We start from the raw sequence: 27,504 nt of genomic DNA on the forward strand, positions 1-27,504 counted from the left end.
TAGACTTTAAAAAAAGCAATTATCTTTCATGGTCTTTAGCCTCTTGTGCTTCTTGTTACTCTTTTTTAAGATTTATTTATTTTTGGGGCGCCTGGGTGGCTCAGTGGGTTAAGCCGCTGCCTTCGGCTCAGGTCATGATCTCAGGGTCCTGGGATCGAGTCCCGCATCAGGCTCTCTGCTCAGCGGGGAGCCTGCTTCCTCCTCTCTCTCTGCCTGCCTCTCCATCTACTTATGATTTCTCTCTGTAAAATAAATAAATACAATCTTAAAAAAAAAAAGATTTATTGATTTTCATTTTATTTTTATTTGGGAGAGAGAGGGATGCAGAGGTGGAGGGGCACAGAGCCCAATGTGGGGCTTGATCTCAAGACTCTGAGATCAGGATCTGAGCCGAAACCAGGAGTCTGATGTTTAACCAACGGTACCACCAGGTGCCCCCATGCTTCTTGTTATATAATACTTTTCTTCTCCTGAGCTTGCACTGCTGGAGTAACAAGCGTGTATTTGCTAATGTATATATGCTACCCAAGCCATATATGTACATGTAAATTACTATGGAGAAAGAGGACTCTAAAATACGAGCACCTGAACTAGCTTATACACCCCAAACACAGGGCCGGTGGGACCCACCTGGCGATTACCCAAGTGAGGCCTGGTACCCGGTTCACCTTGTGAACCCAAACCGGGTCACCAAGAATGAGAGCAGGACACCCCAAGGCTGACTGTATGAAGACAGCCTCCCGTGCCATAGCTTGGCACCGCAGCCGTGGTGTCATTAGACATTTCCCGAGCCCACTAACCGAATGAATGAGTCGAAAATAAGAACGAACGTAGAGTGTAAGGAAAACTTTAAATCAGTTTTTTTTTTTTTTAAGTGAACTTTAAAAATCAAGTAAGCATTTAAGGAGAATTATTTAACTTACTGAAAATTATTTAACGAAAATTCTTTAGAATGTTCCATTTGAAAACATCTACTCTTGGACTCCATTACATTTCAGGAACCCTAAGATCACGTGTCGGTCTTTTCTCTGCCATGACAGACAGATGAGCCCCTTCATGAACATACATGATTTCTCACCACTGTCTGCAGATCAACCATGATTCTAGCCTTCTCGCCCTTACAGCAACATACTAGAATGCAAGTGAGAGATAAGATCTCAAGTCCCCTTTATTTAAAAAACAAGGGAAAATCTTAGAAAAATTCTTCACAACTGTGGTCAATAACTACACAGTGGTTAGGGCTTTGGCACGGGAACAGACTTAATTTGAGGGGTACTCCAACCACTACCTCAGGCTACGTCTCCAGGTAAATGACCTGACATCCCTAAGCCTCATTTTCTCTATCTGTAAAATGGGTTTAATAAGTGTATGCTTGCTGTTGATAATAAAATAAAACCACGAAGGCAAGGCATTTAGCTCAAACTCAAAATGTTGGCTGCTAATAATAATAATAATGATAATTTCCAGTAACAATCCTCAGTATGAACACCAATATAAAAAAATGCCCCTGGAAACCAATTAATTTAATTGGTCTGTTTCGTTCTTAATAAAATTCTTTCATTCTCTATATATATTTCCCTCACTTGGTACTCAGGTTGATAAATCACTTATTACTAATTTTTAAAAACGATGAGCAACGACTCTGTCCAAGCCGCACGCATATCTGATGGGAGGTACAAAAGGGAGTATTAGGGGTCTCCCGCCTTCTTTGGCTTGTATTTGCATATTACTAAGGTTTCGGGGTACGCCTCAAACTCAGAATCATTTTACAGCCCAAGTAACATCCCGAGGGGCGGAGGCCTGTAGAGACCGCACATCTGCTTCCAACAGGGGCCGGCAAACGGGGAGCTCGACCCAGCCCGCCGCTGCTCAGTACAGGGTGGCCCTCCCAGTGCAAGGGGAGGGCCGGGTGTGGGGGTCACAGAGCGCCCGCTGGCTGCAGGGAGGGCCGGGGCTCACCCTAACACTTGTGTTCTGAGCTGCCCAGGCCCCGGGAACTGGGGAAGCAAGCCACCCTCGGTTTTAGATGCTGGAGTCAGGGGAGTATGGCCGGACGTAGTTGCCAAGGCCTCATTCCGAGTGACTCCTCACCCAGACAACTAACCACTGGTGGGCCTAGCATCTGTGCAGACAAAGGCTTAGAACCCGTTTGGCGTGGTGCGGTTTTACTGTGATCTTTCCAGCCATTTTCGTCTCCAAGCTGTTGGCCCGGAGAATTATTTACATTTTAATTACAAGCGCCCAGCCGCCCAAGAGGAGAGGCGAGCAGCTTACTGACTTCCCATGGGCAGCTTCTGAGGAGACCGCGGGGCCAGTCTCGCTGAGCCCTTGGACCACAGAGAAGTCCGTCTTCCCAGAAGGGCACCCCCTGGTCCTGACGCTTTGCTTCTTCTCTGCTGGGGCTTCTCCCGAGGACCCAAAGGGAAACGAGCTGCTCGGGGCAGCCAGCCAAATCCTGCCGCATTTTTGTCACCTCCCTTTTCTCTGGGTGAAGCCAACTTCGAGCAGGTTCTACTTGCAGAGACGTACAGCTCGCATCAACGGAGCCGCGCAGGGGAGTGAATCTCTTCTCTGTGCCTTTTCAGATAAGCTTATCCCTTTAGTCATGTAACCTTCTTCCTTGTTTACAGAGAAATGTTTAGGAATATTAATCAGCCTCAGAATACGCGAACCAGAAAGCAAACTTCCCGGGATGACACATGGCCGTCGTCATCGTGCAGGATCAGCCACTGAGATGGACTCCGACACCGCCACGAGCTGGGAGGGGCCGGACTTGTTTGCCCGGCATTAATGATCCGGGCTTCTGGTTTCCACCTTTCTGTCTCTTCTGTCCGGCCGCTGCTTCTAACAGCCCTTTTCTCCACTTCTAACGTGCTACTTCCAGTCTGCCCTGAACTGGGAAATCAGATAAGCCCATTTGCTAGAACTCAACGCCTGACCCGCTGTTCTGTGAGCAGAGTGTATAGACTTCAATGCACACTTGCCTGTTACTGAGCATGCTTTGGGTTGTAAATAGTTGAAAATCCCGAGTCATCGTGGCTTAAGCAGTAAGGCAGTGTACTGTGTCCTTGAATAGAGAGGTTCCAAGGAGGACAGAGTCCAGGCACAACACTTGAGGCCCTGTTTTACTGCTGGGGAATTCTACCCACTCTGCTTTCTTCCACACTTAGCTCATCCAGCTGGTGGCAATGTGCTGTAGTGCTTCCAAAGGCACATCCCAGACACAGTGATGTGCCAAGAAAGAGGAGAGAACATCTCCTTCTGTGTCTTTTTTAGGGGAAGGAAACCTTTTCCAGACCTACCCTACCCCCCTCCAGCCAACTTCCCCATCAGGGCCTCGCATTGCCTTGCCCAAATCAACCCCTGACTAGGGGCCAGAACTCCCAGGACTGACTTGGGCTCACCAGCATCCACCCTGGACCGAAGTGGAATTCTCTGAGGAAAAAGTAGTTGATGGGAAGGGAACCCACCATGTATGCTAGAAACTGAAATGATTTGTCTGCTCATGATTTTCAAACACTTTTTGTAGATTTGCAACTGGGTCTATAATTAGTTCAGATCTGGAGCGAATCAATTCTAGAAAACTGAGGTATTGTTTGAATTAAAGTGAAATGGTAACCAGAGATATTTAGTGAACAATGAACTTTCAGACTACATGGATCCATAAATGAAGACAAAGTTCGGGGACTGCTTCTCTGTGAATATTACAGCACTTGAATGACTCCACCTGCAGAAGAAAGATGACACAGCTTGTTACAAGGAGACGTTCACGAGAGGGAGCCGTTGGGTGAAGGAAGGGGAGGCGCCGTGGAGGTGGCTGGCCGGCGTGACGGTGAGACTGCCCTCACATGACGGCAGGTGAGTAAGTGCAGGAAGATCCTGGGAACCAATATGTTCCTCGTGAAGCACATTAAGAAGGAAGTCTTCAACCGAGACCATTCTTTAGGGTGTAAGCAGTCATGGATAAGTTAAGCAAACTTATATCTTCTTTTATTGCAGCTCTAGAAAGCTTCTCCTTCTATGAGGAACTCAAAGGAGTAGCTCTTCAGTGAACACAAGAACACACAGAGCTGTTCCTATAGATCAACTAATGGGCCCCTCTCATCCTCCAGAGTTCAAGCTTCCAGAAGACATCAGCTTTTCCCAGTGGTCCCGGACTCTCCTTCCCACCTCCGCACAGGACGTGGTGTTACTTCCCTGCTGCCTTAGTACTCTGTGCACACCTCCAATGCCTACACTTACCACACGAGATTACAACATTGATTTTTGTCTTTTTCCCTAAATTCCAGGGATCTTGATAGAGGAACCAGGTTCTACCTATTTTGTCTCCACTGGATTCTGGTGCGTAATGATTCTCTCTCAGAAGGATGGGTGGATAGTTGGGTAGAGAAACTAAGGAGCAAACAACCAACGACTTGCCCCATCCTACTGGGGAATTCCGCTGCATAGTTAGGCTAGGACCCTAGATTCCAGGGCTATTTTCCAATCCGCAGATCTCCTGGGTCTAGGCAGATGTTGTTGCCGTTGGGAATTTTGTTTGTCAACATCTCTAAAATTATGCTGAGTAGGTACAGTGTTTTGATACTGGAGGCAAAAGGACCTGAAAATCCTAGCATCAGGATGTTCAGGATTTGAAGAATAGCACTGTGGCTCGAAAAGACTTTCTATGAACAGCAAAAGACTCCAGATTATCTTCTCGAGTTGCATACCAGCCATTTAGGCAACTGAACTCTAAACCTGTCGCTTACCCTCCTTCTCATCCCAGGAGAAACGAAGAGCAGGAAGCTGTGAACAGGGGCATTACAGCCACTAGAAGTCCCCATCATTCATTTAGCTCTTTTCCAGCTTCCCTGGAAACTCAACATCTTGAAGGATGAAGGTTTCTTTCTTACTTTATTGCACAGGTTTAGTGTCACTTCAGCTTTTAATGAGATCGCAGCACACGCTTGTCTTGCATTAGAACCAGGCAGGAAGTCTTCCATCAGTTATAGCCAGAGCAGCCCCAAGGCTCATTATGGACTAAGTGGTCACCTTAAGTGATGGGAAAGAGCCCAGCTTGTTCTTGTTCTAGTTTGTATTTGCCCAACATTCCGCCAGAGCCACAAACCTGTTGGAACACTTATACTTCTCACTCAGAATGGAACCCTGGCTTGTCTCTGAAATATTAGAACAAGCCGGTACGAGTGGTGGGCGTACTCCAGACGGCAGACTGAACTGGCTCTCAGAACGGGTGAAAGCATCCTCTTTGCTTCCGAGTCCAGCACTTGTGTGAAGTATCGGCATATCAAGCCCTGGAAATGCGAAGACCTTTCAATTTTCACAAACTGCAGCAGATAATGTGACCCAAAACAATTTGGCTAAATGAAATTTCGCCAAGTAAAAATTGACCAAATGCAAAGTGTGCTAAGGTATTTAGTTTCAAACTAATTAGGTCAGTAGGCATATTGGTAAAATAATATTTATATGAAAATGAGTAAGCCGCAGTGATTCTTCTTTTAGGGTTTGGGACCGTGGGGTATACTCGACGGGGTGACTGTAACTCTCTGTGTGTCATCAGCATTTTTACCTGATTGTTATAATTGGTTCCTTTTTTTTTTTAAGCTAATTTTTACGTTCTTGGCTTCTTACAATACTGAAAAGGTGGGGGAAAAGGCTTGTTCAAGAACAACAGAATGACGTACTTGGCAACAAAAGCAGATTAGGTTAAAACAACAAAATTTCTGTGAATAAGGGAATTCATTGAGACAGAAATTTCACATACTTTCTTCCATGCTTGAGTTCATTATTTAAGTTATTTTGTTAATTTTCTCTCGGCATTAAAAACAATGTTGTGTTATTCAACACACACAAAAATTACAAAATACAGACCTGCAAAAAGAGACATTATGAAGACTCATAAATTCACTTTGAAACCTTGAGTTAGGAGTCGTTTCCTTCCAGGACACACACACACACACACACACACGTGGTGATAAAGCCGATCTGGAAACTGGTGCACAGGAGACATGCTGTCGGGGCTGACACAAGGGCTACCCTTCAGCTGCGGCAAAGTGAAAAGAAATGTGAATCCCGTTACGGTGTGCAGAGTGGATCGGTCAAGAGGAAGTGAAAAGCTTCTGGTGCTTCCGTCTGAGGGAAATGCCACGGCAGGTGTTTTCAAAGCGGGGAGAGAGTGACGGAGAGGTTAACGTGCTCGACGACGCCTTCCCGTGAATCAAACAGGGTCCGGGAGCGGCGGGACTGGGGTCCGGACTGGCAGGGAGGGAAAGCAGTAGGATTTCTTTAACAGTCACCTCGGATATTAGATAAAGACCTTAAAGGATTTTTCTCTTTAATAGAAAAGAAGCCTCAGTTGGGGGATGGGTGAAGAATGTTTCAGGACATGCTAGCCTACCTGCCTTGCCAGGAAGGTTTAAAAACAAACATAAATCTGAGACAAAACAAGCAGGCTGAGGGACAGGTCAGTAACTGCACAACTGTTAGCCAAGGCAGACAGGTTTGGAGCAGCACACGGTTCTCTTAACATACAACCCAGGCTGCCAAAAGCCACCGGCACCGCCTTTTTGTTGCCTTCTTCTTTTTGTCTATTAAAAAGCAGAGGAAAGGCCCAGCCCTTCCTGAGCAAAATCAGAAAGCAGCATAACCTCCGTCTCCCTTTGCTTCGCCCTGGTAACTCTCTCCTCCTCCAACTTAGAAGAATGTTGCAACTAGACAGAAAGGAAGGAGCGGAGGCATTTAGCTCTGCCTTGCTGAGGTCCAGCCTTGCTAGAGAGTCAGGACACAGTCCTAAAGCCTGGGGGCTCTGGGAAATGAAGACACCAGTAGTGGAGCTAAACCCTGCAGGTGGCAGAACCCGGAGGAACAGAGAGGTGGGCTTACGGGAACTCCCGTCTGTTCGCACTTTAGACCCAATGTTCTCGTGCCCTTCCACCCCAAGAGAGCTAATCTTTGCTTGGTAGTTCCTTACCTATACCATAAAGAAGGTTTAAGTCAGAACTAGCCCTTAGTGGGGCTGCTAGGAGTCTATCCTGGCATTTAGGGATTTGGGGCAGGAGGCTGCATTGTGTAAGGACCTAAGGCTCCTAGTGACAGCTCTAAGGCTCGGAGGCCCACCAGCTGAGCACAGCTCTCCCAGCCCGGCTGATTTCGTCCGTCTTCACCCCCTTGTCTACTCTCTCTTTGTGCCCCAAGATACTGAGCATACAGGACTCACTGCCCTGTGACTTCTCCTCCTGGGCCCGTGTCTCCACACCTCCTGGCCCCACCCTGCAGGCCAGCCCAAGCATGGGATCATAGCCTCCCTGGCCAGCGGGTCGCCATCCAGACTCCAGACACCTGATCCGGGCTCTTCTGAAAGCAGTTGAGCGCAGCTGCATGGAGAAAAAAAAGAAGTGAACCCAAGAGCCTCAGTCATGGGCCTTGCAAATGAGGAGGGAACAGGAGAGCCTACGACCTGCTGACAGCAAGTCATGATGTCCACGTCCTGCATGATTCAGATTCTGACAGGAGGCTGATATCTCGGGTGACTGTTCCAGAGGACACATGTGTTCATTGCCCAAGTCAAGACGGAATCTGGCTTACACAAATATGCCCCCCCAGCTGGCGTGGCTGTCTCCATCAAGGCCACACACAGACAGAAGGAAAACCATGATCTTTCTAGAAATGCTCACGCTGGTAAGAGTTTGGGCAAATATTGAGAAAGCCTTGCACTGAAAGTATTCACAGATACGATGAAACTAATGAAAGTCCAAATCGGTTTTTTAAGTGTGCCTTGTTCCTATAAAATATTAATTGGGGGTATATCCACACAGAACAATACATTTTATAAACATCATTCTCTAGTGTGAAATATTGATTCCATATTTTTATAGTAACAATCAAACAAAGAGAGGGAACTTCACCCGAGTTCTGCCTGCCTTCTGAAGTGATAAGCCTGCTCAAATGAAAATACTCCTTCTATATCTGTCAAGTTGATAAAGGTTTTCTGGAAAAAAAAAATATTGCTTTTCTGTTTTAAAATTGAATCACAGCAAGTATGCATGGACACCAGCTTCTAGAAATGGAGCTATTTTTAAATAGAACCTGGGGTCCATAAGTGACTTCACCGGTTGTCTTCCCGGCCTCCAAAAGCCGTCGGAGGCTAATCGAAGGATGTCAGCAACCAGCCCAGGTAAACCCACGTGCAGCACCGACGCGTCCGTTTCCCTGTGGGACCCCAGGATGCTGCGGTCTCGGAACTTGCCGTGGAGAAGGCATGATCAGGAGAGCAGGGAGCTGCCACCGGAGACGGGGGGGGGGGGGGGGTGGAGCAGGGTGAGCGGGAGAAGAGCGCAAAGAGCTCCGGGGCCTCCGCGGGAGAAGCAGGACCAAAGGCTTGTTGACAGAAACGTTGTGCTACCATGCGTGAGAGATGCACAACGGGAGCCTGTGGAAGGAGACGCAACCTTGAAGCATGGGCGGGGTTGGGAAGAAAACAAAACAAAACATTGCTGGCCTTTGCGCGGGAGCACACACACTCAGAAAATATTTAGGATATTTAGGATAATGATTTTTTAAAGATTGTGCAAGATATTTTCATTTAGCTTCTTCTAAAAACACTATTTTTTTTCCCTCTGTGGTGAACTTCTCTAAGTCCCCAGGTCCCAGCCATTTTTGGCAGCTTATTAACATGAACCCAGAGGGAATTCCCGCGGCCTTGGGACCGTGTGCTTTTGTGTGATAGACACTAACTGCCCACTCCCCGGCTTCCACCACCATAGCTCGCACTGAATCTTCATTTGTGAGTGTCATGAAGATGGTGTTATTGAGACTCGACCCACTGATTCGACAAATATTTATTGAACATCTGCTGTGTTCTAGGCACGGCCAGGCACTAGCAATAGAAGGGCAAACAAATCATCAGGGAAATGCAAATTAAAACCACAACAAGATAGCGCCTCACACCTGTTAGGATGGCCAGTATCAAGAAAACAGAAGACGACTGTTGGCAAGGAGGTAGAGAAGTGAGAACCCTCGTTCACTGCTGGGGAAAATAGTACGGAGCTTCCTTAAAAAAAATTACAAGTAGAATTACCATATGACCCAGCAATCCCATTTCTGGGTATTTCTCCAAAATAACTGAAATCAGGGTCTCAAAGAGCTCTCTGCCCCCCACGTCCGTTGCAGCAGTATTCACAACTTCCGAAGCTATGCAAACAACCTAACAGTCCACGACGGGTGAATGCAGAAAATGTGACATAAATACATTATGGGACACTATTTCGTCTTTAAAAACAAGGAAGTGCTGCTTGATGTGACAGCATGGATACACTTGGAGGACATCAGGCTAAGTGAGAAAAGCCAGAGGCAGATGGACAAACACTGCGTGATTCTGCTTCTGTGAAGTGTCCAAACAGTCAGGTTTGTAGAAACAGAGAGTAGAATGTTGGTTGCCAGGATCTGGGGGGAGGGAGGGAGCTGCGGTGCAACAGATATTAAGTTTTAGTTACGTCAACTGAAAAAATTCTAGAGATCTGCTGGACAACATCATGACTGCAGTCAGCAGTACCGGATTGTAAATTTAAAAACTTACCAGCAGGGCAGTTCTCATGTTAAGTATTCTTATCACAACTAAAAAAAAAAAAAAAAAAAAAAAATTAATTAATTAATTAAAGTGTTCGTGTTGTGTTTATTTCATTTATTTATTTTTAAAGATTTTATTTATTCATTGGACAGAGAAAAAGAGAGCCCAAGCAGGGGGTGCCACAGGTAGAGGGGAGAGGGAGAAGCAGACTCCACGCCAAGCAGGGATCCCGATGAGAGACTCAATCCCAGCATCCTGGGATCATGACCCGAGCCTAACCCTAACCAGCTGAGCCACCCGGGCACCCCTGCTGTTATTTTTAAAGCACAAATACACCTTTAAAATATCGAGTACACACCAGAGAATCAAAGGACACGAAAACGCAAAGGTAGCTGGGGCCATGGGGCCGAGCAATGAGACCGCCAGGGCAAAACTTTCCTTAGGCTTATGGCTAGAAGCAAATTAAGGCCCCAGACTATACTCTCGGGCCAGTTATTTTCTGAGTACTCCAATTTAGAACACTGTGTACTTTCTCATTTTCTAGTTTGCCACTTGGAAAGCTGAAGAAAATCGTTTATTTTTCCCCCTGGGGCCAGAACACGATCACAGACTCCTCGTCTAAGTTCCTGCTCTCCTAGCTCCTGGCTGTCCCCTTACAGGATGTGCCACCTTATATTGGGCTGTTTTGGAGCAAGTTCCGGGGTATTTCTTCAAAGGCAACATCAAAAGCCCAAGTTAAAACTAGAAGATTCCCCACGGGCTTTCTTCTCTGTTAGGGCCTGAAGATAGGACCTTCGATAAGAAAGAGATTAGTGGTCGGAGAAACCACCTCATTCTTTCAGTAAGACCAGCTTCCATGTAACAAGGCGGGTCTTTGTCTACTGGAATCAAGATAGTGCGGTGGTTCGGGGTAGCTCCCCAGCACACAGATCCCGCCGGAGGCACGCCCTCCTCCACAGAAACGTCACCCCTTCCCTGGGCCGACTCTAAGAAAGGAAGGGTGGGGACTCCATGAACAAGCCCTGTCCTTGCCCACAGACTATGTGCCTAGCGTGCCCACTGTCAATGCATCTCTGGGTTCCTCCGGCCTGACCGGGCCCCTGCCTCCTCCAGCAACGTATCTATCTGCTCTCCTCACCTGCCGGTGAGAAGCAGTGCCCGGGAGACACACAGCAGCACTGGGATCTGCAAACAGGTGGGGAATCCAAAAGCGACACAGAATTAGCAGGGTTTTGTTTGTTGCGTTGCTTACATGCCGTAAAATTCACCCATGTTAAAGCTTACAAGTTCATGATGCTTAGTAAATTTACAGTCGTACAAAATGTGCAAACTTTCACTCCAAAAGGAACCCCGTGTCCGTCTGTAGTCAACCCCAGTTTCTATCCCCGCCCCCAAACGACCGCTGTTCTGCTTCCCATCTCTATTAGATTGGCCTTTCCCAGAAAATTCACACACATGCCACCTTACAACACGTAGCTTGCCGTGCTGGCTTCCTTCACTCCGCACAGCGTCATCGGGGCTCCCCAGCCTTGGAGCCCGTGTCATCTCCTTAACTTCCTGTCGCTGCGGAATATCTCCGCGTGTGGACAGACCACATTTTGTGTCTACAGTCACCAGCTGATAGACACTGGGATGTTCTCCAGTTCAGGAGGATTATGAATAAACCTGCTGTGAACATTCTCGTACCTGTTTTTATACGGACACACCTGTCCTTTCTAAGGTGGGTGCCTCAGAGCAGGAAGGTGAGGTCATGTGGCAAGTTCATTCAGCGTTTTAGAACCTGTCCGACTATTTTCCATAGTGTCTGTACGTACAGTTTCCATTCCCATCCACGACTCATGAGGCATCCGGTTTCCCTCCCTCCTCACTAGGAGTTGTTACCGTCTGTCTTTCTTACTGTAGTTTTTTTTTTTTTTTAAAGATTTCATTTATTTATTGACATACAGAGAGAGAGATTGAGCAAGAAGGGGGAGCCTTGGGCAGCGGGAGAGGGAGAACCAGACTCTCCCTCCACTGAGGAGGGAGTCTGATGCGGGGCTCGATTGGGGGACCGCAGGATCATGACCTGAGCTGGAGGCGGACACTTAATTGACTGAGCCACCCAGGCACCTGATTTATTTGTTTTGCAGATTCAGGGTTTTTTCAGTCCTTAAGTCCCAGAAACCAGCACAGCTACACGTAGGATCTGGGTCATGGCTGGTGAAGGCTTCTGAGACGGTGGCAGCGCGGGGCAGAGATCCATCCGGGAGGGGGGACCCACCGCAGGCCTGCGATTACGGCAGAGAAGGGGTCCCGTGAGGCCAGACACTTCCTTCGTCCAGCCTCACTTGTCGATGCAGGAAAACTAGTTCTTCTCGAGACAAAACCTTTCCTCTATATTCGAAATGCTCTCGACTTGTTTGTGCAAGAATTAATGAACATTTTCAAGCACCGGTGATAGGACAAAAGGTATTTCTCACATAGTGCAGGAGACCAGAGTTCAATACTTTTTGACAATCTGTTGAGAACAGAACGTCTTGTTGGGAGGTAGACGAGTGGCCCCAAATTCCTGATTAAAGAAGTTCAAGATCTTCTCACTCCCGCACATGGGAAAGCCAGAAAGGAGGCGGGATGGGGGCGGGGGGCTCCGTGACTTCTCCCTGGGGAAAACTGCTGAGCCACAGACACCGCAGCACGCGTCTGACACGTGCGTGTGCACAGAGGGGCGGGGGCTGAGCAAAGGCTTGAAAACATGATTCGGAGGGTGCACGACGGTCACCCTGAAGCCGGCCTGTGGGCACACACGGCCAATTCTGAGGATCCTGCGCGCCCTCATGTTAGTGACCCGTACAACTTCTGAGCAGACCCACGTTATGACTCCCTGCCTGTGACTTCGCAGCTGTTTCGGGGTTTGTGCAGATGTTGTGCAGATGCAGAGAGGACGGCTGAGCGGAGGGGGGCTGGAGGCGGGGAGGGAGCTGGAGGCGGCCGGTCTGGGGGCTGCGCGCCGCCCGCGGGCCCTGCGCAGCTGGAGAGGCCGCTCCGCGCTCCTGGCCAAACGGCACCCCTGGGCCGGAGCCGGCCGCGTGCTGGAAGCTTCCGCCCGACCAGCGAGGGCCGGCCGCGGCGTCCCCGACTCTCTGCCCCGGAGGGGCGGACGCTGCAAACGCGAGGGTCGGGTGTCCCCGTCCCCAACACGAGCCCGAGCGCGGGTCACCGTCGGCCGCACCCACGCCGCGCGGCGCCCTAACTGCGGCCCAGCCGTCTGGGTGACCGCAAGGAGGTGCTGGGGTCCCCGCGGAAGGTGCGCGGCCCGCAGACGTCCCGAGGGCCCTAACAAGCGGGAAACGCAGACGGGCGCGTCTGCCACGGGAGGGACGGCGGCCGGGCGCGGAGCCCACCGTCGGGGGGACGCGCGAGACGCCCCGCGCGGCGCGACAGGACCCGCGGGGCCGCAGGCACGAGCCCCAGAACGCGAGCGGGAGGCGGTGAGGCCGGGCGCACGGAGCGTTCCAGCGCGGGGTCGTGCGGGGTCGTGCGGGGCCGTGCGGGGCCGTGCGGGGCCATGCGGAGCCCCGGGGCCGGCCCGGGCCGCTCTGGAGGCCCCGGCTCCCCCGGAACACGGCGACCTGCCCACACCCGGGGATGAACGTCCCGCTGCGGTGAGCGCTTCCACGAATCGCATCGCAGGGTCCGGCGCGGCCGCTCCGAAGCCGGGGCAGGGAACCGCGCTCCCCGCGGGAGCGTCGTCGAGGCTGGGACTCGCCGGTCCGCGGCGCGCGGGGTCGGGCCCGTAACCACGGCGGACGCGCAGGGCTCCCAGGCCCGATCGGGAGTCGCGGCGACCCGCAGCCTCGCCGGGGGTCGAGTCTCCCCTGGGGGGCCCTGGGGCGGGAAGGCCCCGAGCTTCTTCCCCTGTTCGCAGTCAGGGTTGTCGCGGCATCTTCGCGGATCCCAAGCCGGACCTCGTCTGCAGGCGGAGCGTTTACCCAGCGGACCCGGGACATTCTCAGTCCGCGCCCGTGGATTTCTCTAACGACCGAAGCTCGTGTCCTTCCAGTGCCCGATTTTCACTGTATTTAATGAGAAAATTTTCACGGGCTTCTGCTCTGGGTCTTTGACGGTCGCGTCACCTGCTCCTGACACCCGGGAAGCATTGCTCTTGTCTGCTGTCGGGGCGCCGCGCGGCCAGGGACGCGCCGTTTGCCCTTCGAAGACCTGGTCGGCCGGAGCCACTTGCAGCTGTGGCTGCCCCACGCGCCGCGCAGGGCTGTTCTCTGGCGGGCGGTTCCTCCGCACACCTGCCGCCGCTGCTTGGAAATCAGGTAAGTGGCTTGTTTACAGGTGTTAGGAAGAGTCTGTAAAGTCAGAGAGGGGCCTGCAGCGTTGGGCCCTCCTGGGGTTCCCCAGGCTGAGTTTTGCAGACTCGGAGGGTTTGGGGCTTTGTTTCGGAGGTCGCTGCTGTTGTCGGGCATCTGGCATCTACGTGACGGGTTGATAATACACTGTTACGGGCTGAACTGTCTCCTCGCCCCCACACTTCTACATTAAAACCCTAACCTCCAGTATCTCAGAGCCTGATTGTATTTGGACAGAGGGTCTTTAAAGAGATCATTAAACTAACCGGAGTTACTGGAGTGGGCCCTCGTGCAATGACTGGTGTCCTCATAAAAGGAGGACAGGGCACAGTGCACGCAGACGGGACAGTGTGAATACACAGGGAGACGAGGGCCACCCACAAGCTAAGGAAAGAGGCCTCAAAAGAAACCAGCCCTGGGATGCATGGGGGGCTCAGCCCATGAAGCGTCTACCTTCTGCTCAGGCTGTGATCCCAGGAACTGAGATCGAGTCCTGCGTGGGACTCCTTGCTCAGTGGGGAACCTGCTTCGCCCTCTGCCTGCTCTGCCGGCAGTCAAGGGTACTTTGTCAGCTCTAGCAAACTGAGACACCAATCCAGCCACCTTTGTCCCCACAAGGGCAGTGTCCCCATGTTAGCACCCAGAGCCCATACCGGTAGAAGCTGTCCTGCCAAGCACATGTCTTAGGACGATTCTTTTGTTTCGTCTGTCGGTAAATTATTCATAACATGGGCTTCCCAGGGAGTACAGTGTCACCTCATGGCGGAGAGGACTGGACAGGGCAAGCAGAAAGAAGAATGAAGGAATGACCTTCCAATCATGTAAGAATAATTCAGAATTTTAGGGGAAAATGTTTCACCTGCAAGGAGATGAATTTTGAGCAATCAGTTAAAATCTAAGAAGAGGGGGTGCCTGGGTGGCTCAGTGGGTTAAAGCCTCTGCCTTCGGCTCAGGTCATGATCTCAGGGTCCTGGGATTGAGCCCCACATCAGCTCTCTGCTCAGCAGGGAGCCTTCTTCACCCCCATCTCTACCTGCCTCTGCCTACTTGTGATCTCTCTCTCTGTGTCAAATAAATAAATAAAATCTTTAAAAAAACATCTAAGAAGAGCACCAGGAGTCATTGTCACCTTTTCTAAATCAATGTATTAGATCAAAAAAAGGGGAAAAAAGCCATCAATTGGGAATTCTTATACACAAAACGTTTTTTAAAAAGCATAAAGGCATAAAGGTAAATTGTTAGGTACCCTCAGACAAAAACCACAATGAAAGATGAATGTGTATGTGAAATTCTGATTTCAATAATTTAAGACATCAGTGAAAGAGAAGAGGCCTAGAGATAGACAGTGAAAACACAAAGGGAAAAAACGGACTAAGAAATGAGGAGAACTGAGACCAGGCCAAGGGGAGTGAGAAGGAGTCGAATCATAGTTTTCAAGACTGTACATGTGACGTCTCGGTGGCCCGAGGCTGATTCTCTGCGCCCCAGAGTTTCAGACCTAATGGAAGCCACTGGAGTTAGAAAAGGGTTGTTGTAGGATAAATAAAGGGTAATCACTCTTTGTCTAATAAAACAATATTGTCTCTTCTCCTGATTGTTGGGACAAAATAAATCACATAGATTTGAGGCAGATCGCATCAATGTATGTGTGCATGGATAATATTAATGGAAACTACAGGTGTCTGGGAAACTGGCCGAGACTGAATTTAGGTCATCCTTGATCCCGGAGTCCCCAGGCCAAGGAAGAAGCGCCCCATCCTCAGGGGGCACAACAGCACTCCAGACTTCTGAGTGGGATAGGGAACAACCAGGACAGGGAAGTTCCACGTCTTCACATATCTTCAAGGAGACTTTATTTCTTATTCCCTTACTAGCCCTAAAATTTTTCTTCTTGAAAGTAGTGGTAGTTTCTAAAAAGATGTAAATAGCAAAAATACATTTTTGAGCTGTTTTAGATAGTAAAGCAGAAAAATCTTAAACCAATGTGGAGTCATGTGCAGTCCGTGGTCTCCGACTGAAGAGCGCTGTCTGTCTGCCCATCATTCCTGCCGAGGCCTCACATGGAGCTTACCTGCCTCCAGGACTCTTATCCTGGGCTCGGAGATGTCCCTCACAGACTCACTCCAAAAGAAGTCAACAGGTCCAGACTTGACATGGTTGAGCCTTGTGGCAGCGAACCGACATTAACACATTAGCACGGAACCCAGGTGCCTGCAAGCGAGGGAGCAGGGCCCGGCAGAGCTGCTAACAAGTCAGATTCCCAGAAACCTGACAGACCGGAAAAGCCACCACGGATGCCATGACCAGGAGGCCACGGAGTGACCACTCAGCCTCACCTGATCTTCCTCTCCTGGTGACCAGAATGGCAGGAACTTTAGCCATGGAACTCACCTACCTCCGAGCTCTAATTAACGTTTGCTAAGAGCTTTATGACCTGCCCACACAGCTCGCCTGGGAACGCAAAAGCACCCAAGTCATGGGGCCGCGGTGATTATTCTCTCGTTGTTGGGGCTGTCCCTGCTTTATAACAATGATTCCGAGCGTACCTGATTCTGAGGGTTCTGTGTCTGCTTGTGTTAGTTCGGCGCGGAGGTGATGAGTTTATCGGTGATGCGCCCTCTTCCATTCTGTCCGTGACACAGACGGTGGACGCAGCGGCAAAGAGAGCCACGCACTGAAGCATCCATTTCCTCCTCTTCCCAGCAGGATGAGGTATGAGGGGACTCGTTGGGGGCAGGGGGAGGTGCCATCTCTGGGCCACTCCTGATACGTTCACCACGTACACATGTTGGTCAGTTCAGGAATCAAACCTGGGCATTGATTCACAAACCGCTTAAGTTCAGATTCTACGGCTTGAGATTTAGGTGCTAGAACAAACCAAACGGCTAGAGGTTGAAGGTGACATTTAACTTTCAGATGTTTTCAACTAAGAACTGAAAGGAAACATACCACAGGGCGCCTGAGTGGCTCCAGCTCCACATGAGACTCGATTTTGGCTCAGATCATGATCGCAGGGTTGTGACATGGGGCTCCCCGCTGGGCATGGAGCCTGCTGAAGATTCTCCCTCCCTCTCCCTCTGCCCCTCCCACCAAACCTCTCTCAAAAACGAACAGCACCCCCCCCCCAAACTGTTAAGATACATACCCACATCCACACCCACACTCAGCCCAAACATGGCACCGTTGTTTGGCTGTCAGATAATTCATGCTATTAAACAGCAGGGGGAGGCGGTGAAGATTACAAAAAGTCAAACTCGGACCTATTCACTTCTCAAACTTAAGAGCCAAGTAAACGCAAAATCTTCGCATTTGGGTAATCTTAGACGTATGGCAAGTCCAGATTTCAACACAACATATTGAACTCCCTTGATAACATTACCAATTAGTGGTTATGAACCCTTTGAAGAGCTCAAGGCAGGGGGTAGATTTATTTACCCTGAAATTAATGTAGCGTCAGGTCAGGGCCTCTCAATTGCAAGGACCTCTTCCAAGCCCTATACTTAACTCTGTATCCAACATTTGTATTATTTTTCTTAAAGAGGGCCTTAAAAGTATAAGCTTGGAGCTCCACAAAACCTAAGGTGGGGACAATACTACAGCAAAGGATGTCCAAAGTATTTTAACAGCAAAATAAAATCTGCTTCCCTGCAAATATCCCCAAAATATCAGAAATGTGTGTTTGGCTACATAGTGAGATTTCTGAGATCGAGTTCATTCCTTGAGTAAGTAGAAGCTTTTAGGAAGGTTATCCAGAAGTCCTGCATTTAAATTTAACACCAATTCCTCTTTTTTGCCCCAGTACCTTTGGCAAGGCTGTTCTCTCTTCCTGGAAGCTCTCACCCCTTTTGTCAGATTATCTCTTACTTGGTTTTTGGATCTCCACCCATATTCCTTGAAGACAGTACTCCCTAACTTCGCTGATCAGATCAGTGCTCATCCTGTGTAGTGTCACTGCACCACACTTCTTCGTGGCACACAGCACACTGTAATTTTGCCCGTATTTGCACAATTGCTTATTATACTCCCATTTCTGCCATCAGACTAAAAAATGCATGAGACCGAGACATTGCCTTTCTTCTTTGGTGAGAGAAGCCCAAGCTCAGCACAGAGCCTAGCATGATACCTATCTGTAAACTGAGTAAAAAATGCACAACAGGGTTTAGAAGGAGTTGATAAGAAAAGGTCCTCTGGATATAGGTTTAAACACAAATTCAGTAAAAATTAAAAAGTCATTGTTATAAAGAATTACATTTTAGCTCATTATAATGCACATTGTTTGACAATTATTTACTGTCCAAGAATGAAATAAGCTATCTTAAAAAGTGGAACATGTCCTTCAGAAGTATATGTTTACTCCTAAGGATGTTGAAGAGGGAAACTCCATGCGGGTCTACAATTGGACCCACAGCAGCTAGATGATTTAAGATTTGTCCCAACTAGAAAGCTGGTAGGACTAAGGTCACTGACATCCAGCTTTTAGGATGGCATTTATGATGATGTGCATGTGTGTGGGTATGGTTCTGTGTTTAACAATAAAGACATTAACAGAACAAAATAGTTAGAAATTTATGTTCATTATAGGTAGAAACCAACACATAGGAGTAAGTATAGGTATGCAAATAAAAATGTGAGAACTGGTAATAACGTAATTCCAGAATGAATGAAGATTCTTCTCAAGATAAAGTAACAGGGGCTGAATTTAACCCTCCACCTGAATCAGCTAGAAAAGAAATCACAGGAAACCCAGCCTGTGACGGTAGAGAGGCGAAGAATAAGGGAGGTGACGTCTGCAATCAAGGAAGCGGCTTCTTTCTAGAGGCCCTTGCAGGCTGTGACATGGGGAAAGGGAACCAAGACGGAGCCCGCAGTCATACTGAGTGAGAAAGAGAGAGATCAGAGGTCAGAGAGGCCATGGTGCCAGGGGTGGGGAAAGAACCAGGAGAATGAGTAAGCAGAAAAGTTTTTGGAACTCATACGGGGCTGGGAATGACTCATGTTCCAGAGTGGAATGCAAAGGCCATTAGATGAGGCAGGGTTGGCAAACGAGAGCCCACAGGCCAATTCCAACCCACAGGTGGTTTTTAGAAACTTGCAAACCAAGCATTATTTTTATATTTTTTAAAAAATTATAAAGTACACAAAAAGAAAAATCAGCAAAAATAGGCAGGTAAACCCTAAAATATTACATATGGCCCTTTACCAAAAGGGTTTGCTGAACAAACAAAACACTGAAACAGTGTTGAGAAAGTTACCAGTTTAGCAGTGGAGATAAATTAGCCCAAAGCTAAAGGCTGCTCTGGACTCACCCTAACAGAAACAATCCTCAAAAGGATTTTACAAATTCATAGTAACTTAGCGAACCATGAACTAAATCTAACACTATTTACTGAAATACAACAAAATCCAGTGTCCCGAAACATAAATTTTGCATTGGGTGTCCAATAAAAAATGGCCAGATTTGTGGGGTCCCCACTCAATGGGGAGGGAATCTTCTTTTCCTTCTCCCTCTGCCCCTCCCTCTGCTTGTGCTCTCTCTCTCTCTCAAATAAATAAGCTAAATCCTTTTTTTAAAATGCCAGTTTGCAAAGAAACAAGAAAATATTACCCTGTGTTATTTGTCTATTGCTGTATAACATACTTCCTCCAAACTTGGTGGTTTCAAACAATAGTCATTTATTACTTGTTATAATTTTTTGTGAATCAGGAATTCTGCAAGAGCATAGAGGGGAATGCTTGTTTCTGCTTCACAATTTTGGGGGCCTAAGCTGGAAGATTAGAGGCTAGAATTTTCTGAAGACTCATTCATCAACATACTTAGAAGTTGATGCTAACTGATGTGGGCCACCTTAGTGGAAAGGAAAGGGTTAACAAAACTGCTCTAGTTGTTTATTCCTTGCATATCTCCAGAAGAATCTGGAACCATGAATGACCCTTGGCCAACCACTGGGGATACAGACCCTTAGGTGTCAGATGACGATTTTATTTGAGTATACGTGGAAAAATGGGCAGGACTGGACTAGCTTGTCAAGTTTCTCTGCACAAATATCAAAATTAAGTTATGCACCTAGTTTCACTGTGGAGGTCTTGAGTTTCAGTTGCCACAGCTGGTTGCACAGCAAGATATGTTCATGTGACCAGCACACCAGAAAAACTTTGGACCCCGAGGCTCCAGCAGGATTCCCTGTGTAGACACATACCATACATGTTCTTATCAGTCACTGTTGGAGAGAAAGCACGTCATGTGTGGCCTCTGATGAAAGGTTCCAAAGCCCATTCTGACTGTGTCTGAACTCTGCCCAGTGAAAATATCTTTGCTGCTTTACTCAGTTATCTATAACCTTCTCTTCAGTCTTGTGAGTCCTTCTGGCCAATCATCAAACTTGGGGGCATTCTCAGGACCTTCAAAAACACTGTGGAAATACAAATCAAAGGAAAGCTGAGTGTATAAGTTACCCATTGCTGTGTAACAAATTATCCCAAATGGAGCTGTTTTAAACAATAAACATGTATTATCTCCTAGTTTTTGTGTATCAGGAATCTCAGGGTGGCTTAGCAGGGTGTTCTTGTTCATGGTCTCCTCAGTCTAGGTGTCAGGTTTGGCTGGGTCTGGAGACTTTGCATCCAGAACCCACCTACCTGGTGACTGGAAGAAGGCTTCCGCACCTCGCTGCTTGGATTCTCCACGGGGCTGCTCCTGTCCTGACTTCCCTCAGAGGAGGTGTTCTGAGAGAGAGTAAGAGAGACGGCTAGGACAGAAGTCACAGACTTTTATCATGTAATCCCAGAAGGGAAATAACTTTACTTCTCCCATATTTTATTAGCCACACAGACCCACTGTGGTACAGTGGGAGAGAGGACCATAAAGAGTGTCTATACCGGTGGTGGGGATCCTTGGAAACCACCTTGGAGGCTACTAGAACAGCTCTTTAAAAGCAGACAAGGTAGATTCCACAAGAAGGAATATTATCAGGGATAAAATATTATCAGGGATTGCTGGGACCTTTCATCACAGCAAAGGGGCCAATTCCTCAAGAAAGTGAAAAATCCTATTCTGAGCTGCAAGACCAAATAGAGGTTTTCTCCACGTGCATTTGTTGTTATAATCACCCTCCGCAGGGGACGTTTGGCACGTGTCTGACGCCATCTGTGTTCCGTCACCTTCTTCATGCAGTGGTCCTGCTGGCTTTGAGGGAATCCGAAATGCAGAATTTTTTTCTTTAGTAATATAATTACGGAGATGCTGTTAAAAATAAAAGCTCATTTGTGAATAGTTCTGCTTTGAAGAAAAAAAAAGTTCGGTGGGAAACAGTCCCGTAGGTGTTAAGACAGGGTGTGGGGATTTAAGAAGTCACAGTTCAGCAGAGCAAGCAGGAAATCATAACCACAGACGAGAAACAAGGCCAAGACATCAGAGGCGATGAGTATCTTCAATGATGGACAGGCTAGCCAAATCTTACATGGGTGTCTGGGAAGGGGGAGACGGTGCTGGAAATTCATTAGCCAGGCCATAAGCATGTGAGGGTGAGACTGTCTTGTTCATTACTGACACCGTGATGCCTAGCGCATGAGTAAAATAATGTAAAATGTGTATCTCTTTATGCAAAAAAGAAGTCTGTAATGGGAGTGCCCACCAAAACGGACCAACAGTTTGAAGGACATCGCTTGAATAAATACTCCAGAATTTAGACTTTTATGTTTCAAGACTAGTATAGCTGGTCTTGTCCTCAATTCTAATAGCTTATGATTAGAAGAAAAGAAGAATCTGGAAGCAAATTACATACAAGGCTTCATACTTCCCCTGGCATTCGAGAGTGCCCAGGATCTGGCTTCTATTTATTTTTCCAGATTTTTCTGTCAGTTTTTGCCTTCTGGAAATCTGCCATTCCAGCCAAATTAACTAAATGCTATATTTTCTTGATTTAATTTGTACATTTATGCCCACTTCCTAATATCTCTGAAATGAGGAAGTATATTACAATCGGTGCATCTGAATTACGACCCTCTTTTAAGTATATCCTGTATTTTCTTCTTCAGAGATTCGGTGAAAGGCATTTTTTTCTGCCTCTTTTACATCAGTTGAAATCCAACCAACCTTTCCAGATGCAATTTACATCCCAAATCTCCTAAAACCCCTTCCTGACCAACCCTTCTAAAAGTTTATTCACTTTCTTCTGACCTACGGGGTACCAAAACCTAAATTTACATATTCTGCACTACTTAATACATAGTTACATGTGTCCCCATCTTATTTCTCCTTCCAGGTTATAAGCATCCAGGGGACCAAAAGTGTGCCTTTTACGACCTTGCATTTCACATAGAAGGCAACACATATTTTCCTCATTTACATGATCAGTAAATATTAATTCAGTGAATGCAGGAATATGCTAATAAATATACACAATTATATTTAAAAGAATGTAACTTATTTCAAATAATGGGAACAATAACAGTAGGAGAGGAAGCCCATGGTTGGACAGAAAAAAAACCCGTAGAACAGTATTACAGAATGGCATTTTTGCCAAATCTACAGGAAATTCCTCCCTGGCATATAGGATATGGATTTTATATATCATATACAGAACATTGTTTGGAAAACACAATACTAATAGTTAGCATCAATTATCCCGGAAAGCCGGATGAAGTTGTTAAAATTATGAAAGTTCACAAGGGATTTTGCCGGTTTAGTTGTTTACTTCACACACACACAGATTTGGATTCATTTTGCTGCGTAAGCTATGGGGAAGAAAGAGGAAAGCCGGCTGTCTTCAGGTTTGTAGCTTTATGTGAAGGGGATAGAGAAAGCCCAGAATTCAATGCATGGAAAGCTGTGAGTTATGAGATATGACAACCAAGAAATTAGATTAATTCAGAAAACTATAGAAGAAAAATAAATAGTTTTCTGGACTTGGTTGTCACAGAATTCTGGGGCCTAAAATACTGGTTGATTTAAAACCACAATCACACACAAGCAAGTGGAAAGGTCAGGGCAGTGGGTCAGAGCAGGCAAGTTGGTTCCTTTAACAACAAAACCCCCCTCTTGCTGTGTTAATGTGTAACTGAAGCAAGTTCCTTATTCAAGAGACACCTCTCCTGTGTGTTTTCCCTGCTCCGAGCGGTCCCATCAGAGGCGAGCTGCAGGTGAGAACCCTGAGTTCGTATGGAATCCCACACAGCCCCACGGCAGTTGATTAAACACGGTGGATGAGGGAGGTATTTATATCTTCACCTGCAGTAGCAAACAGTTAACTTTATTTTTTATTGCTAACCATGCAGTCGGCCCTGGGCTAAGTATTGACCGGTTTTAGCTGATGGGTGACTCCTAACAACCTGATAACAATACTCGCCCCTGTCACAGATGGGGACAGTGAGACATGGGTTAAGCAATGAATAGCATCAAGTTTGAACTCAGGACGTCCGCTCAGTGATGCGGAATTCCGTAGTCTTAGCCTCTGCATGAACGTGCCTGTCACATGAGCCCACCCATCACGGCTACGTATTCCACTGTTCAGATCTCACTCTCTCACCGCACAGCTGCGGAGCAGTGTCCCCATCGCCCCCCTTTGTGGCGACACAACGCTGGGACTCACACAGCTCAGCTAAGTTCCTCCATCTGCACAGCTTCCTGTTCTCATTCGAAACATCAAGAATATCCCGCTGGAAAGCAGATGTTTCCAAATACCACTATTTCCTTTCGCTAACTTACTGCAGCTCTGCCACTCCTTAACTCACCTATTGTCCCGTCGGGACAGAACGTGCCTTCAGCTCCGCTCAGGGTCGAGGCGGAGAAGCACGTTGGTCATTGCAGGAAGCACGCAGGGTCACTCCCTTCTGCACCAGTCTGGAAGTCCAAAGAGGTTTGATAAATGAAAGACTTTTTATAACTCATTTGATACCAAAGCCTGGCCGGACCTAACCTCATTTAGCAACACAACCTGCCCTGAATTGACTCGAGGCTATTTTGGATCCTCACGGATCACAGTCAGTGTGAATTTTCATACGTTCCACGGCTGAAATATCAGTTCGCTTTATCACAGGGTGCTGCCCAGACCTCACTGGGGGTGTTTGTACATGATAAGGTATATTTACCGTTTTACCCACCCAAGAGCCAAAAAAAATAAAATTACAAAATACTTCTGGACCCTGAGGATTTCAGAGATGTGATTTCAGATGTGCATTTCTTTTCTCTTAACACCCCCCCCCCCTTTTAAAGAGGTAAAGTTACATCTAACAGATTTGGTGGATATATAGATTTGTGCATGGTCATGTATACAAACACTTTGTAACTTAAGAAAATTCAGCTGTCATGGAGGAAACCTTTTTTAACTGTATTCTTATACAAGGGACTTCATACATCCCCACCCTGTGCTGGCTGTTTTGTCATTTGTTGACTGAGCGCCACTCAATCATTTCCGCCCGAAGGATTAACTTCGGTTCCCCCTTTAGCCTGTGTCTGTATGTGGGCGACTTCGTTTCACTGACTCTTTTGGAATATGAAACTCAGTTTATAACTCCACATGTGATCAGATTAACCATAATGTCATTAAAATTAAGGTAATCCAGGGTGCCTGAGTGGCTAAGTCAGTTAAGTGTCTGATTCTTGATTTCAGCTCAGGTCCTGATCGCAGGGTCAGAGATAGAGCCCCACAGTGGGCCCCACACTGCGTAAAATACTCTCTCTCTCTCTCTCCCCACCCCGCCTCTCCCCTTCCGTCTTTTCCCCCCCATCACCCCCCACCACATGAGCCCTTGCTCTCTCTAAAAATAAAAGAAATTAAATTAAGGTAATCCAGAGCCTTAAATTTCTGACAGATCTGGGTTTTGTTTTGTTTTGTTTTAATCTGAATTTTCTGGGTATATTTACATAGACTTGCAAGGCTGATTTTCCCATGCATCTGTCATGATTTTCTGGTATTCTGTTGGCGAGCTTTCCCAACCTGTAGCGCTCAACCATAGCATCTGAAGATCCATTCAATCTGGCACTTCAGAAATTTAAAAAATTGCCACAGAATTATCATTGATTAGCTGAAATTTTCCATGATAGATATCGGAGTCACAAAACTTAATTCTAAAAGCCAAGGAAAGATTGCCAAACGAAGGTGAAGGAAAAGCACTTCTGACTTAAGGCACTTTCTTGCTTTTCTCTGGCAAATCAGTTGCTATGACAGTAGACTCTCTCAGAGAACAGGCAACTCACTGCTTAAAATAGCCAAGGAGCACTTTTCCCTAAGGAAGCAGGTTCTGCAAGAAATTACTAAGTCTTGCAGTATTTATATGAGCACTGTTTCAGCCGTCAATAACTAGGGTTACAGAGTGGGCTTGAAAACATTCTGATGTTTAAGTTTTTTAAATTTTAGCAGAGAAAAAGGGAAATTCCTTAGTAGTTAAGAAGATAGATATATGCCTGTTGTTGGAAAAGCCTTCCATTTGGTTCAAGTTGAAATCATTTTGACTTCAAGTCCACACTTTAAAAGCATTAATTAATCCTGATACATTTGCGTGGCATAAAGGAATGCTATTGTCCCCTTTTTATAGGGGACTAAGGATGCCGAGTGTATTTCCACCTTAAAATACACTTTTCATTCAGAAATACAACCGAAGTCCTCGGGCCCCATAATTGCTGTGGGATATGATGGCTTTTCTCCATCCACTGAGTTGTTCTTGATGATGCTAACTAAGGATCTGACCTTTCTCTTCACAGAAGATTTGTTGAGCAAACAGCAGGGTTGAGGACCTGAGGGAGGTCCTTGTGAGGAGAACCGCGGGCTTCCCCATTGTCTGGGGGAGGGTGAATGCCAGCAGTGCTCCTGGGGGTTAGCAGTGGCTCTCTCTCTCGGTTGCCGTCTTCCTTAGCAAGCATCCAGGGTTCCTGCTCCCTTACCTGCCCTTTCCCAGCAAGGCCAGGCTTCTCTCGCTCCAGATTCTTCTGTGGAGTTTCCCTCATGGGCCCTTCTTGTGCACAGACCTCACTCTGCTGCCAAAACCCATAAACAGTCTGTCAGGCTTGATGTGCGCAGGGCTATTACCACATGGAAATTGAAAGCCCCAGAATTTCATCTCCATGAGGTGCCAGGGCTATTTCAGAAAGTAGAAGCACCAGGTTCCTCCTTTAGTGATGGTACTCACGGTACTCACCGGGTAACTGGAGAGTGCAGAGAAAGCCCCTCAGGAAAATATGAGGTACTATGTTGTAGTTGGGGAATTCTGAAAAGAGAAAACATGCTACAGACTTTTCTACTTCTTCTCTCTCTCTTTGTAAACAGCTGCCTACCTTTTTGGGTGCTAAGCACAAATTTCCTTAAGTGGGGACTTCACTCGGGTTCTCACCCTGTAATATTTATTTTACTTATTCTACTTCCACTTAAAATTTTTCTTTCTCCCTCTTTTTTTCCAGTAAATACACTTCTAAGGGTACAGGAAATCCATTAGCACGTATCCTTTGTTGCGCGAGCAGGTGCTTACCCACCAAGAGAAGCCAGTGAGCACAAATGCCCCAGGCTCGTCCTGCCCTCGGGGAGCTTCCCTTCTGGGGACCTGAAAGAGCTTGTAAACAAGTCGCATGTGTGGTGCTGCTTTGTCAGAAAAGAAGAGGATGCGTCCATCTACATTCGACATTCACTATCACGAATCAAGACAAAATCCTACAGTAGGCTTTGGCATGGCACCATATTTGAATTCCGGGGGATGTTCTGGGCATTGCTTTGGAGTCTTGGAAAAGAAAAGTGCTACAAAAGGAGACTCTAAGGCATTGTCTAAAATAATACTAAAACCACTGGTTGAAAATTAAAATATTTCAAAATTTGTAACAAAAAGATGCATTGGTGTATCTCTGTATTCTTTGAAAGGATTCAGCCAGAGATATATGTTAAAAATTAGTCGTTACAGTCAAAGTGATTCCACCAGCTGCTTATCTGTGCAGTGATTACGGGAGGGTTGTAGGTAGGGATTGCATTTGTCTGTTTTCCCGGGCCTAATTTTTGTTGGTGGCTCTCATCTTCCCCTGTGCCCCCTACCCCCACTCTCTGGGACCTACAGGTCTCACTTCTCATCGACATTCACACTCTCTCTGCAGAGACGGATGCCCCAGCCTCTCCCTGTGAGCATCTACTCAACTAACTTCCCCCTGAGGAGATCCCCTCTTACTGGGCTGGTTTCGAATACGTAGGCTTCTTTACTCTCCTCAGAAGTCACTACTATGCACTCTTCCGGCTCTGCAACATGAAACCTCTTTGTCAGGAGCCAACTCATACTCTGCCAAAGAAGGATTCCCTCATTCGGGAAACCAGACCCACTGAACAAACTGGCTCTGCTTTTAATGCTCTTGTGAGTGCAGCTTAAATGCTTTTGCTAACATAGTTGTCAAGAAATTGTGTTTGGGACCCGGGCTGAGACACAGATGTCAAGATCTCCAGCTGCAGCTGTGTACCTGCAGACCAAGGTTAGCAGGGCCAAAGAACGGGACGTCTAGTCAAGAATTCGCCAGTCTTTCAGTTCCTAAACGAGGCTGAGAAAGAGAAGGAGATTTGGAGAAGTGCCTGGACACTACTCTTGAATAACCACTCAGGGCCCTTTTAATTATTTATAGCAAATAGAGATAAATCTAAATGA

At 47.2% G+C, this 27,504-nt stretch overlaps 3 long non-coding RNA genes across 3 annotated transcripts; 1 reads left to right on the top strand and 2 right to left on the bottom strand.

The window, feature by feature from the left end:
• Positions 1-275: 275 nt before the first annotated feature.
• Positions 276-7,396, bottom strand: LOC131827649 (uncharacterized). Its single transcript, XR_009352103.1, has 2 exons — positions 7,214-7,396; positions 276-3,727 (listed from the first exon to the last, which is right to left on the bottom strand). It is a non-coding gene; the product is annotated as an uncharacterized LOC131827649 (long non-coding RNA).
• Positions 7,397-13,092: 5,696 nt separating this feature from the next.
• On the top strand, positions 13,093-26,693 carry LOC131827651 (uncharacterized). Its single transcript, XR_009352105.1, has 3 exons — positions 13,093-13,866; positions 16,542-16,611; positions 26,291-26,693. It is a non-coding gene; the product is annotated as an uncharacterized LOC131827651 (long non-coding RNA).
• On the bottom strand, positions 19,090-25,902 carry LOC131827650 (uncharacterized). The gene is made up of 5 exons (XR_009352104.1): positions 25,778-25,902; positions 23,629-23,737; positions 21,007-21,139; positions 20,536-20,622; positions 19,090-20,309 (listed from the first exon to the last, which is right to left on the bottom strand). It is a non-coding gene; the product is annotated as an uncharacterized LOC131827650 (long non-coding RNA).
• Positions 26,694-27,504: the final 811 nt, after the last annotated feature.

The sequence above is a fragment of the Mustela lutreola genome, chromosome 3 (genome assembly GCF_030435805.1).
Source record: "Mustela lutreola isolate mMusLut2 chromosome 3, mMusLut2.pri, whole genome shotgun sequence".
Lineage (NCBI taxonomy): Eukaryota > Metazoa > Chordata > Mammalia > Carnivora > Mustelidae > Mustela > Mustela lutreola.